A 14,531-nucleotide genomic window follows, 5' to 3' on the forward strand; every position below is an offset into this window, starting at 1 on the left:
ATGAGTGACCTATATTGGCATTTGCCTGATAACATATTTCAAGTTGAATTTGATGCAAATGGTAATGTGATAGGAGTTGTGTTGAGTCGAGAAGGTAAACTTGTTGCTTTCTTTAGTAAGAAGTTGAATGATGTGAAAAGAAAGTGTTATGTGTATGATCAAGAGTTTTATGCTATTTTTGAAGCCTTGAAGAAGTGAAGACATAATTTGATTCCTAAGGAGTATGTGTTGTATACTGATCATAAAGCTTTATAGGTTTCGGAAGTCAACATAAGTTAAATCAAAGACATATGAACTGGGTTGAGTATTTGTAGAGCTTCAAATTTGTGATCAAACATAAGAGTAGATTTACTAACTAAGTTTTTGATGCATTAAGAAGATATTCCTTGTTTACTAAAATGCAGGTTGAAGTTCTGAGTTTTGATGAAATGAAGGAGTTGTATGATACTAACCTTAATTTTTTTGAGGCATGGAGAGAGTGCAAAGTACCAAATCTATAATATCACATGAGTAAGTATGATGATTATTTCATTCAAGAACATATATTGTTCAAATGAATTCAATTATGTATACCAAGAAGTGCTATGAGAGTTAATTTGATTAAAGAAAAGCATTGTGGTGGTTTGGCTAGACATTTTGGATTGATGAGACATTTAGTTTGTTGAACAATAAGTATTATTGGCCATAGATGTATAAGGATGTTTACAAGCTTGTAAGGAGTTGTGGATTTTCTCAAGTTGCAAAAGGAGTAAGTCATAATACTAGATTATATACACCTATTTTTATTCCTAGGAAACCTTGGAGTGACATTAGTATGACTAAATTGTTCTTGGATTACCTAAGATAGCAAGATCATATGATTCCATTTTTTTGTTTTTGATAGATTTTCTAAAATGAAACATTTCATACCATGTAAGAAGAAATAAAATAATGTTCATGTTGTTGATATTTCTTCAAAGATATTGTTAAATTGCATGGATTACCAAAATGGATTATTTCTGATATAGACAATAAGTTTGTTGGTTACTTTTGGAGGACTTTGTGGAAGGAGATGGGTACTAAATTGAAATTTAGATCTACATTCCATCCACAAATAGATGGGTAGACAAAGGTTTTGAATAGATGCTTGGGTAATTTTTTGAGATTTTTAGTTGGAGATAAGTTGAGAAATTAGGATATGGTGTTGGCACAAGTTGAGTTTGAATATAATAATTCTGTGAATAGGAGTACAGGAAAAAAAACCTCTTGAGATTGTTAATGGAACGTAGCCTAGAGAAATATCACATATGAGGGATGTTGTTGATGAAGAGAAGAGAAGAGCTAAAAAGGGAAGAATTTTCTAGTTTTATGAAATCTTTGCATGAGGAATTGAAGTTTAAGTTAAAACAAAGTAATTAGAAGTATAAGGAGAATGTTGATAAGTCTAGAAGATATCATGTTTTTCAAGTTAGTGATGAGGTGATGGTTCATTTGAAGAAAGGTAGAATTCCTATTGGAACATACAGTAAGATGAAGATGAAGAAGTTTGAACCTTGTAAGATCTTGAGAAATTTTGATAGTGGTAATGCTTATGAAGTTTAGTTACCTAATGATATGGATATATCTCTTTAAATCAATATTGCTGATTTATATAAGTATCATCAGCCAAATGACAAAGTTGTTGAATCAAATCATTATCCTAAGAAGAAAATTGAAGAGGTTGAACAAGTATTGGATCAGAGAATTGGTAAAATAACAAGAGAAAAATATTACTATGACTATTTCGTGAAGTGGAAGAATAGACCAGTTGAAGATGCTACATGGATTTCTCAATTTGAGTTGGATTTAGTTTAGGTTCTAACACTTCCATGATTCAGGTGAATCATTTCTTTCAACCCTAGTTTTCTAATGTAGGAGCATCCTAGGTCTCCTTTTAATCCTACTCGTTTGCTCATTTTGGAAGGTTTAACCAAATTCTTGCAATGTTAACTAAGTTCTAATAATGCTTACCAATTTGTAGTAGTTCCAAAGTGGCTATGTTAGTAGAGTGATAATTTTGATTGAGTTTATGTATTAATCAATTTGCAATTCTGACAAAGTTCTAGTATTGGTTGAGTTGCATTTTGGGTTGAGTTCAATATTGTCTATGTTGAAATTATGACCAAATTTAGTATTAGTTGAGTTCCAATGTTAACCAAGTTGTCCAGTGTTGACCAAGTTTTCCTTCATCCAACTTGTGAACCTAATATTGTCTAATGCTCGAGTCCTTCTTTGACCAAGTTTTTCCGTGATTGGTTCTTATTTTGATCCAACTTATGTATTTAATTTGGATTGATTTTAATGATAAGATCTTTTCTAGGGATGAGCATCGACCATTTTGAGGTTGACATTTCTATTATTTAATGTTCTAGAATCTTATGTAAGTCATTTTGGCAAGTATAAGTAGAGGTATTTAGTTTATTTTTAAGGTAACACTTAGAGAGTTCAAAGTAGATGTTTTTGGAATTCTAAATTTGAAGTTGGATCATGGATCTTGAAGTTATATTTTGTACCTGGTCATAACCCAAAAGGCCTTACTGCTAGACATGTATGCTAATAATTTTATGAATCACTAAAAAGTGTTTTGTTCTCTCTCTCTCTCCTTGATAATGTCCTTTGTGTGTTTTATTCTAATGTGTTTACTTAGCATGGTGTTTGGATAGTTAGGTATACCTTTTTCCCTATCTATTCATCCCTCCTTACATCAAATATGATCTTCCCAAGTTCCAAAAACCTTAATTGGAAAGAAAAATGATATCCGTGAGGAAGACAAAGAATTCTATGTTAATGTTTGGATTTCTTGTTATGTGTATTGTATTTTATGTTCAAAAGTATATTCCAAGTATTAGAAATTTTGTTTAGGAATAAGCAAAACTAGTGATGAGGAAAATAAGTAAATATAAAACTCAATTAGTAGAGAATTTTGAAAATGTCATGGACACATATTTTGAAGAATTCAAACAAAGAATGAAGATGAGGATGAGAATACTAGAAGAGTTTGTAATGAAACATTAAAATGATTTATTCTTTTTAGTGGGTATAGATAACACATTATGTAGGTAGTGAAGTTGAGGAAGGCATGGCTACAAGCATTTGACTAAGAAGTTGATAGTGACATAGTTAGTGCAAATAGTGTTGCATTATAAAAAGAAGAGATTACTAATAAAGTTGAACCTTTTGTAAAGTATTAAGAAGCTAAGCCAAGAATTATTATTGACATCAAAATAGTTTATAAGGAGAAGAAAAGAAAGAAAATGATTGTAGACCTAGAGGCAAAACTAGGAAACCAAGGTAAAGGAAAGGAACCCTTGTAGTTCACACAAGGTCTTGGAGAAGATGAAGTAGATAGAAATGATGAGGAAGATGAAGAGGAAGAAGGAGATCAAGGTAAAACCATAGTTTTTGTCACACAACCCACCAAGAAGGCTAAATCTATCAAGCTGAAAGAAAATAAAGTTTCAAAGAAGATAGTGATGATACCCCTCTCTCCTCCACCACCAACTAAACCAAGGACTAGGTTAGCAGTAGTGAGAATTGAGCCATCCATAAAATAAGTAGTGAAAATTACTAAACCAAGTGACTCTAGTGTAAATAAGAAGAACTCACAAGCCCCTATGAGCTAACCAAAGAGAAGAAGGTTGAAGATAGTGAGTGAAGAAGAGGATGCTAGAGAAAATAGAATCAGATGAACTAACCACAGACTTACAAATTTTGGCAGGCTTATCTAGTTTTAAATTTTTTAAATATGACACATTGGATAATGTTGATATAGCTAAAGTTGAGGAGAAAATGATAGATATGATGGAAAGTAATAAATTGGCTCCTAATGAAGTAGAGAAGAAGATTCCTATATTTGTAGTGCCAATAAGAAGCACTCCTTTACCAAATAAAGGGAAAGAAACAAAGGATGGCTTTCAAGATGTTCAAGTTAGTCTAGAAGAAGTTATTGAGATGCCAAATTAGGATTTGGAAAATCTCACTCTTGAGAAAAATATCATGTTGCAAGATATTTTGGTTCAAAAGAAGAAACAAGATGAGCTAAGAAGAGAACATCAATAGAGGAAAGTATTACATGATGTAAAGGACATTTTTGTAGAAGCATTTGATATATAGAATTTTGATGGGTAAGCTGCAATTATTTCCTTGCTTGTACATATTTTTGAACAAATAAATGGTAGAAATATAGAAGCAAATGAGAAATTGATGCCTTGGTTAGCCAAGAAATTTTAGAATTAGGTTATGAATAAAGTTTCAACAACCATTGTTGAGAAAAAGGTTGAATTATAGGAACATGTAAAAAATACCATGGAAATTATATAGAAATTACAACATGTGTACAATGTTTTGTGTTATGTGCTAGATTCACTAGTGATCTTCAGGTAGACATTCAGTAGATTTAGGTTGATATGTAGAAAATAACTAGCATCATTTCGTAGTTAGCAAAGTCTAGCTCTAGCCATTATAATAAGTTATTATTTTGTAAAGGAAAACTGGCAAAGCTTCAAATAGCTAATAGTAGCATGAGGTCAAAATTGATCTCCATCCAATCCATGTTGATACCTCATTTGGAGGTTATGCAGCAAGAATTGAAGTTAGCACAAGATCATAATCTTTTAGCTACTAATAGTTTGATTGATATGGAAACTAGATTGAAGTTATAGAATCACATTTCAGAATCAATAAGAACCACATGGGATAATGCACTTTCCATGATTAACCAAGTTTACAAACCATTTATTGAGAAATACGATTTGATTCCACCCATTCGACCCTAGCAAAAGCAATAAGTCATAGAAAAAAGGGGGGAGGTAATGAGATGATTACATATTTGAATGGAATAATTATCATAAGGGGAATGTTATATCAAAATATTCAAAGTTAGCATCAGCGTTTAGAAATCAAAATTCAGAAGGAAAATAAGGTATGACACAGAAATAATTAAACTATTTAAAGTCATGTACATATATATTATTGCATTGTTCATTATTTATTTGGGAAAAAAAATTGTAATTATATTAGAACTAAGTCATCAACTTAGGGGGAGTACTCTTATTACCATTATAAAAATGTAATCATGGAAGAGTGTTTTCACCACTAATGTCAAGGGGGAGATTTTTGGTATTTCTAATTTCTTGTGTCTATTCATTTTGAGCACTTAGTCATATACTAGGTAGAGTTAGAAGGTCATCACCATGACCAAAATACTCTGTATAGGTTGAGTCATGAAATAGACTTGTATATAAACATGTATATATTGAGCTCTATAAAGTCAAGGAATTCTTTGGATGCCTAGTATTTTCAATATAAGCCTAGCTTAATGATTGTAGAATAGTTTGAGCATATTGATGTTAAGTTACATAGAAGGTGTTGAGAATAGTAAAGATTGAATGTCAATAGCCTATACAATTAATTTTGAGAATCAAAGATAATAAGTACTGACTAACACTTAATTGACATTCAAGTCAAGAATGATACAAATTTTGACAAAAACCATTTTAGGCCAACATTGACAAGATATTTAATACTTGTAGAGGTTGTTCTATAGGTTATTACATGAATTTTATGACATGGATCATAGATCCTTTCATGTCATGATCAACCTATCAAGTGAATAGGAAAAATAAGGAAGCATCTAAAAAAATCTTTATGAAATCTTTAAATATAGTAGATCTAAACCTAGTTTTAAGTGTGTTGATTTGATGAGAAGTAGTGAACAAGATATTCATGTGATCATAGAACAAAAAAAGTGTGCTAGTGCAAATATTGTAGAAGAGGAAAAACTATTTTTTATTAAGCAACCTTATGAAGAAGTGAAGGACTATAAAGCTATAATAGATTAGAGATTAGATTAGATTAAAGAGAGGATATCTAAAACTAGCTTATTAGAGAAAACTAAGGATTGGGTATTGAATTAATTTTAATAGATTGAGTCAAGGATATTATCTTAACAAAGTGGTCTTAACGGATCTTTGTAAATCTCTTAACTAAGTCATTACTTTGTTGTAATTGTAAAATATTCTCATAGGGTGAGACCTAATATTCTTAATAGTCTTTAACATGGTAGACCCCTCATAGGGTAGATCATCAGATATGGTCAAACATTGTAACCTTAATAGGTTAACTTTATTATAGTAGTACTGAAGATTTATGGGTGTCATCCCCACTAGTTTTACCTTCACCTTGGAGGGTTTCTAGGTAGCCAAATTTTTTGTTATGTGCTTGCATTTTATGCATTTGATTGATAGATTAGATTCATATGGTACTTTAGTTTGATTTTATAATTTATGTTGTTTATGTATAAGATATGAGATGGTAGATATTATGAATGTACTAAAGTTGTGTTAGAAGTAGAAAAAGGCTTAAGTGTTATAGATTTTGATTCACTGCACCCCCCAGTATCTTAGTTTCCTAATTAAGATTTTTAACACATATATCTTAGGGTTAGGTCAGATTCATTGAATTCTTCCATTATTTTATTCTCCTTTTCCTTTCTTGAAACTTCCAAAAATTGTTGTTAGAAAATCTTTCACCCTTGCCTAAAGTTTTTACCTAAAGGAAACCTTGTGAAACATGGAAACAATCTCCTTGTAAGACTTGAATGTAACTATGAAATTTAGTTTCTAGAGAAGGTTAGCTTCCTTACTATCAAGGTGCACCTTACTACTCTTTGAGAGGAAATGGGAGAAAGAATGCATGAAAGAAAACTACCTAATATAATCTAAAGAAGGTGATACACCAAAATAGTTTGTTCATCCCTATCTCTACCTAATAAAGCACTATTTCATAAATATGGTCTCAAAAGACACTAATTCAACCTTTTTTTTAGCTCAACAATCGCATATAGATCAGAAACCAAATGGATACTATAAGGAAGGGACTTCAGTCCATAATATTCAAAGGCAATAGTAGATACTATTATGCATATTGAAGAATGAAAATAGAACATCAACAAAGGAAAGAAAAATTTGCACTTATATTAATGGGAGAATGAGGTACAGTAGAGATTACATTCATTTATTTACAAAAGGAATATAGTAACAAAGTAGGATATTATTGTTATAGAATTAGAGAATAAATGACCGACCCTAAGAAGGGTTACAAAATTTTCTTTTATAGTACAAGCATAACTCAAATAGCTTCTACCCTAAGACAAAGAACAACAACTACATTTAAGGTTGTGGAGAATAATCACTGTAAATCTAGAAAAGATCCAATCTTGGTACATGTTTAGATGTAGGAAAATCATATCTTCCATGCCAAAAAATAGCCCTAAGAAGATAGAAACGATAGCCATTAATGCCTTAACTAAGTAGATGGATAACTAGGTAGTGATGAAGTGTCCCTTTTCATTTATCAGGCATGTTGAACATTGAAAGTAACTACTAGATGATTGAGAAGATCAAATCTACCATTAGTTAAAATTGTTTCTTTCTTGCTATTAGCACACTAAGTCAGCCATATCATCAGTTAACTAGAGTCAATCCTTAGGCTTCACCACATGGACCAATCATATTTAATCATTCAACCACCTAGCCACTCTTTAGTCTTTCATGTTTGACCTTGAATGCCCATGGTCATGGCTTCACAACTCTTTACCTTCATTAGTTTTTTACTCTTGCAAAACTATGATCAAACCACTATCTTGACCTCACAACTTGTTTCTAACATTTGCCACTAACTGCTTTGACCCAGTGGCTATATGATACTAACCCTTCACACCATCCTTTTAGTTTAGGCCTAACATCCTTCTAAATTTTTGATGATTCATGGTCACTAAAATGCCTTATTCATTCATTCATAACCTAAAATTGATATAACATAAAATGCATGTGACCTTGCAAACATGAACCTAACTATTGCCACTCATTCAGCACCTTGACCCAAGATTATCTGTAACTCATTATGACCATGCAAATAGGAAGAGACACATGATCACAACCTTAACCTAGGTCTACTTTCAACTCACTGCAACCATGCAAACAAGAGCTTTCATAGGATCATAGCACTAACTATGGTTAAATCTTAATACCTAATGACTCTGCAATGAAACCAACATCAAACTATGATCTCTTAATTGTAACTTTTCATTAATCCAAACATCTTAAACCTAGGAATGAGTGATAAAGGGAATAATTACATCATTAACTTGATCTTGAGTTAAGCATTTAACCTTGTGACCCATCAAACAATGTCTTTTGTTGTGTCATGGCCCTAACCATGATTAATTGTTAATTCATTACTACTATGTAAAATGAAGGAAGGCATGGTTTTGTAGCTATTGAAAGGATTATTTCTCTTTATACCACAATAAAATACTATTTTAATAGCATAGAATTATTTTCACACACCTTTGTAGCTTGCTTGATGGTTAAGGCATATTATCCTAACCCCAAGTGATGAGAGATATTTGCATGATCATGATTTAAATTCTAAAGGGATATAACATGAAGGCTTGAGAATTAGGATATAAAATGTAACCCAAGGCTTATATGTCCCTTATAACATTTTATCATTTGAATATATGAAAATATGACCATTGGTCATGCTATAGGAAAAATTCAAAATTTTGGAGGCAAGAAAAATATGGCAAACAATTTTGGTGACTCAGAGGGGATACTGTCTTGCTAAGTATATGACTAGTGACCTTAAGCATCCATTGGGATATGGAGTCATAAAATGAAACCTATGTGTTTTGAAATCATTACTATGCCTCTATCTTTCTCTTCAATTGCAAAACTTCAAAAAACATGGCTCTCTTACAAAGAGATAACATGTTCTCAGCACTTCTTGGGAAACTAGAAAGTAACCTAATATATACATAAAACACTCCCTCTCTAGAAGTAGGGTTTGAGGTAAATTCCATTGATTATAATTGGTAGGACATCACCATTATTCCTAGATAATTGGAAGGTATTGGCCTCTTTGCAACTAGTGATAACATAAGGGCCACTCTACATGGCATCAAATTTGGAGTGTCTACCTTGTTTGTCTCTATCTACATCCCACTTGAGAATGGGATCTCCCTCTCTAAAAACCCTAGCATTGGCCCTCTTGTCAAAGCTATTTTTAAATTTTTGCTAATATGTTTCAAGTGTTTGCATAGCCTATTATCTCTTTTCTTCTAGCTCCATTAACTTTGCCATTCTGACAATAGCAACATCATCTTCAATTAGCTCCAATTGATGAGATAATTCAAGAGAATGAAATTCTAGTGAAATATGAAGCTTGGCCTCCCTCCCCTATAATAGCATGATAGTTGAATTATCTACTTTTTTCTTAGGTGTGATTTTGTCAGCCTAGAGGGTAGTCCTTAGCTTCAAATGCCAACACCTTTGGTTGTCTTCAATAGTCCTCTTAATGATTTTGATCAGGTTCTTATAAGAGGACACATCCAAGCCATTTCCTCGGGGATAGTAATTTGAGGAAATACTCAAATATATTCCATGATCAACTACCCAAGAGAAAATATGAGTCCCAATAGAGGACTTAGCATTATCAGATATTATTGTTGAAGGAACACAAAACCTGGTGACAATTCCATCAAGGAATTCAACCACTAAAGTCTATGTGGAATCTTTCAAATCTATTGCTAATAAATGGTTGTCATTCTAGCTAAGAAATGGCTAGCACTAGGACCTTCATGAAACTCCTTGATCATCATATCAATTTGATCAGTGTTGATGCATCTCAATAATGCTCCATTAAAATCTCTTCTAAAAAGTATCCCATCCACAAGGACAAAGGGAATAGATTACAATCTAAATTGCCTTCTTTTAGCTATTCTCAATCCTTGTTGATACCTAGCTCTTAACAAGAAGGTTGTCATGTCATGCATCCAACCATTTATATTTTCATCCTTTACTGATTCTACATTTTCTATAACTAGAGCAACTTCTTTAGTTGGCTCCTAAGATGAAATCATTTCCTTACATAGCCCTTTACCTCTTACCAACTTGTTGATCTTGATGTCTATGCAATACTCCATGACCTTATTGATCCATCCATCCCTCTTCTTATTGACATAGTTATTGAAAAGGAAGTCTTTCACACCTACATGTGGGACTAAGAATTGGATTTCATTTGGTGACAGCATGTGTCTAAATTTCTTTAGATCTTTTATGACTATAAGAGCTTTCTTCTCCACATAGTTGTATTTATTTTCATATTCCTTAAGGCCTTCTTTGAAAAAGGCTATAGGTTGCTCTTCATTTGTATCATTTAGTTGAGTCAGAATAGTTGAGATGCTTGACTCACCTCCAAGGGTATAAAGAATGAAGTCCTTATCAAAATTAGGATTGATAAGGGCAGGAGCTAATACTATTGCTACTTTGATGTCTTTAAAACTAGCTCTCCCTTCCTTTGTCCAAGTGAAGACCATATTCCTTTTCAACATAGTTGTAAGAGGTTTAACCATGGTATCAAGATTAGGGATGAACCTCCACATAAAGTTGATTCTATCAAGGAATCTTTATAGCTTCTTCTTATGAGTAAGAAGTGGGAGAGCAAGCATTGCCTTTTTTCATTCTGGGTCAATGGTTAAACCCTCATTAGACACAATATATCCAAGAAATTTCTCTTGATTAATGGAAAATGGACACTTTCTTGGGTTTGCGGATACATCCTATTCTCTACACTTTGTGAACACTTGCCCTAGACGGCCAAAATGATCTTCCACATTCTTGGATTATGTTGTTATGTCATAAAGGTAGACCAGCACAAATTTTCCAATTATGCTCTTGAAAGCCATCTCCATCACCTTTTGAAAAGTAACACCTACATTAGTTAGTCCAAAGGGTATTTTTATATAGGTGTAGGTTTGCCTAGTAGTGAAAGTAGTCTTGTATCTACCTAACTCCTGGACTAGCACTTGGTTGTGACCTAAAAACCAATCCAAGAAAAAAAATCTTTTTGAACAACTAACTTTGGACAAGATCTATTTTATGGAAGTAAGGGAATGGTGATCTTTAAGAGAAGCCCTATTGAGGCCTCTGAAATCTACACATAGTCTTATTTCCCCATTCTTCTTCCTAACAGGACCACAATTAGCTAGCCAAGAGGAATGCTTAATAGGAAAAATTATATTGGCCTCTATTATATTCGATAACTCCTTTCTCATCATAGGCTCAATCTTACAATTTACTAGTCTTTATTTTTTCCTAATAGGCTTTGTATTATGGTTTAAGTCTATGGTATGCTGAAATAAACTTGGGTCAAAACCCCTTAAATCATCATATGTACAAGAAAATATATCATTAAACTCTTTGCATAGATGAATGAAATTTTCTTGTTCAATTTCAAAATATATCTTTCCCATATTGAGAGTTTTCCCATCAACAACAGCAATGGGTATGTGATCATCTTTGTTTGCAGCCAAGTTTGAGCCTCTACAACTTGCTTAATCATTAGGGTTGAAGATACTCTCTAAATTAATTATTCCTTTAGGAAATTTATTAGAACTAATATTTGTGATTTGATCCCCATATTGGCCTTGTAGCTTGGATTGATTCCTCTCAAAAATTTATACCTCACTTTGCAGAAAGTTGACAATTTGTACATCAGAGTCAAAGACTTCCTAGTTCATTTTTTTTTCTAGGATTGCAGGTCTTACAACCATTCTAATTTGCTTGTCTTTTTCATCTTCAACATGCTTTGATACATTATGATGAGCACCAATGGCTGTAAGTCTATCAACATGTTTATTTTCTCTTATAGGGATGCATTGAATATTAAATTCTTGGAAACTCTCAAGAAAATCCCAAATTCTATGCTTGTATGATTTGAGAAGCTTGTTCTTGGTGATTTTGTGGCTTCTTACTTGGTTAAAAACTAGTTCATTGTCCCCAAATACCCTGACAACCTTGGTTCCCCTCTTTTGTACAAGTTGGAGACCTTGAACCAAAGCTTCATACTTTGCTACATTAATGGTGCAAGGGAATTAAAGCCTATAAGAAAATTTGTATTTCTCCAAATTAGGAGAAATGAACATAACACTAGCCCCTAAATTATTTCTATTTATTGAGCCGTCAAAGGACATGCTTTATGTCTTTATAAGACTAGGAATAGGAGTGCCCTTTTCCAATATGCAATATATGCCAAGGCTTGTTTCTAGAGATTTTTTCTCTAGATCAAACTAATAAGCAATGGCCCAGTCATCCAAAAGATAGACACTTTTCCCAAAGAAGTAGCAGGCTCATGAGGAATGTACCCTTCACTCTCTTCCCTAATTGCACAATTCATGTTTATAGGGCTTGAAGTACAATTCTCTATGTGATTAAGGGCCAAAGGCTCTACTCTTAGGGAAGCTCTTGCCCCATATCTTGTTCTAAAGAACATATAGGACCAATCTATTGCAATGTGACCTCCTATTTGTGTAGTGAAGTCTCTAGAGACCTAGATGGAAAAATAAGGCTCTACCTCAACTACTAATATATCTTGTGTTACAGTACAACTAGGACATATGTGCAATGCCATCTTCACATTTCTTAAGACCCTTACAGTCTTGATAGAGCTAACATCTAACTAGAGGACATCCCTAGCTATGGACTCATACTTGATGCCAAGGAGATCAGCTACACTTTTAGGCATTACAAAACTACTATCCCCTAAGTCTATCATATAATAATGGACTAGTTTATCTCTTATGGTCAATGAAACATAAAAGGAGGAGGCTTGATTTTCTCACTTATTTCTCCTTCTTTTATTTGTTGCACTAGGCTTGTTGCATTCTCTCCTCTAGGTGGCTTCATTCTCACCTCTATGTTCTCTAATTCTTGTTGTAATAGTTTTTTTTGTGATGGCATAGTAGCAACAACATCCTATATAGAGAGATTGATAGTAGTCCTCTTCATTTGATCTTCAATGTTAAGAGGAGCACCTATTGCCTTAGTTGGAACTTTAGGAGCTACATAGACTGGTGACTGAATTTGAGTGCTCTAGGGTCCAACAAAATCCTTGTTTCTTATGTTTTTCTTTTGTTGAGGAGTAACATTAGATCATTCATTTATTACTAGCACATGAGGAGTATCATGTGAAGTTGAAGCTTGATTAGGTGAGCAAGATGTAGCATCTTCAATAGCTCTCCTTTTACTTCTAGTTTTGTGAGCTATAGCATTATGATTGGGATGACAATGCTATTCTAGTTGATAGTTCATGAAGGAATAATCACATTGATGTTGTATATGAGAACCATCAATGGGCTGATGTATATTATGTTGTTTCCCTAATACTTTCTCTTATGTAGTCAATCCTAGGAAAGATTCTTCCTTCTGGCACATACAATATCCATAAGAATAGTTGCAAGAAGGTAAAAAATCTTGATATTGAGAAAGATTATTTTGAGTGATTAAGGCCCTATTTCGGTTTGTATTTGTAGCAGGGGAGTTACCAATAGGTCTATTTTGATTTTAGAGAACATGTCTTTGGCTTTAATTTGGGAGCCTACTATGCATAGGATCTTGATACCTATTGAGGTATCATTTTGTACAATGCTTAACAACAAGAATCCCTTCAAACTCCTCACTTGAAAAGCTTATCTGGGATCAACTCCAAGGTTCTGAGCAATCTTGCAACCTATTAGAATCCTCCCAATAGAAGATAAATGTATTTGTTCACATGGATGCCATTTTTGGTTCTGGCCAATTTTGGATAAGATGTTGAATCGGCTTGCTATCTCAAAAGAATAACCACACAAAAAGATATAATTTTTTTTGTTTTTTTGTTTTTTTAATGAATGAAGTTTTAACTATGCAACTCTATGAATTCCTAAATTAACCAACTGTTTGTAAAAGAAAATAATGAAGATACAGTAACAACAAGTTTAAGAAAATGGCTTGAAAAGTAAATCCCTAATGGACATAAGCCATGGAAACAACATGTCTATGAGTTAAGCCTTTGAAAAGATCGATAGGTAACCAATGAAAATAAGAGCAGTGCTTCCTTAATTCCATTGATGCAATCATTGATGGGAATTTAATAACCATAAGATGTTTCACTTTTCATCGAATCACAAGGCCACAAAAAATGCATTCATGTGAGACAAAAAGCTATGTAGGAACAATATGATGATCTCTTCTCCAACTAAGTACATTAATGGAATTCATAAACATGTGGCAAACACCAGAACTAAATGATCATACAATCAAAATAACACAATAAAATTATTGGCTCAATTATACTTCATGAACATACATTCACAAAATATAACACACTTGGGAAAGAATAACTACTCCTCAAATGAGAGCACCAATAGCATATATTATTGCATCAAAATAATAGCTTGGAATACATATTACATTCTTGAATTTATAAGAAATATTGTACTCAATTTGTGTTGAGAGTGAGAGATCTCTTTATGCAAATATATGCTTATAAACTAATAAAACAAATATATTTATGTACAAACTAACCATCTAACTGGTGCTAAATAGGACTACATCCTTATTTATATCATTTAATGGATGCATGAGCCTTTACATGTCTTAAAACAAATAAAGCATGAGAAAATAAGAAGAAGA

This window comes from Cupressus sempervirens, chromosome 5, assembly GCF_028749045.1.
Source record: "Cupressus sempervirens isolate cs-2001-9-10 chromosome 5, ASM2874904v1, whole genome shotgun sequence".
In the NCBI taxonomy this organism is placed as follows: Eukaryota; Viridiplantae; Streptophyta; class Pinopsida; order Cupressales; family Cupressaceae; genus Cupressus; species Cupressus sempervirens.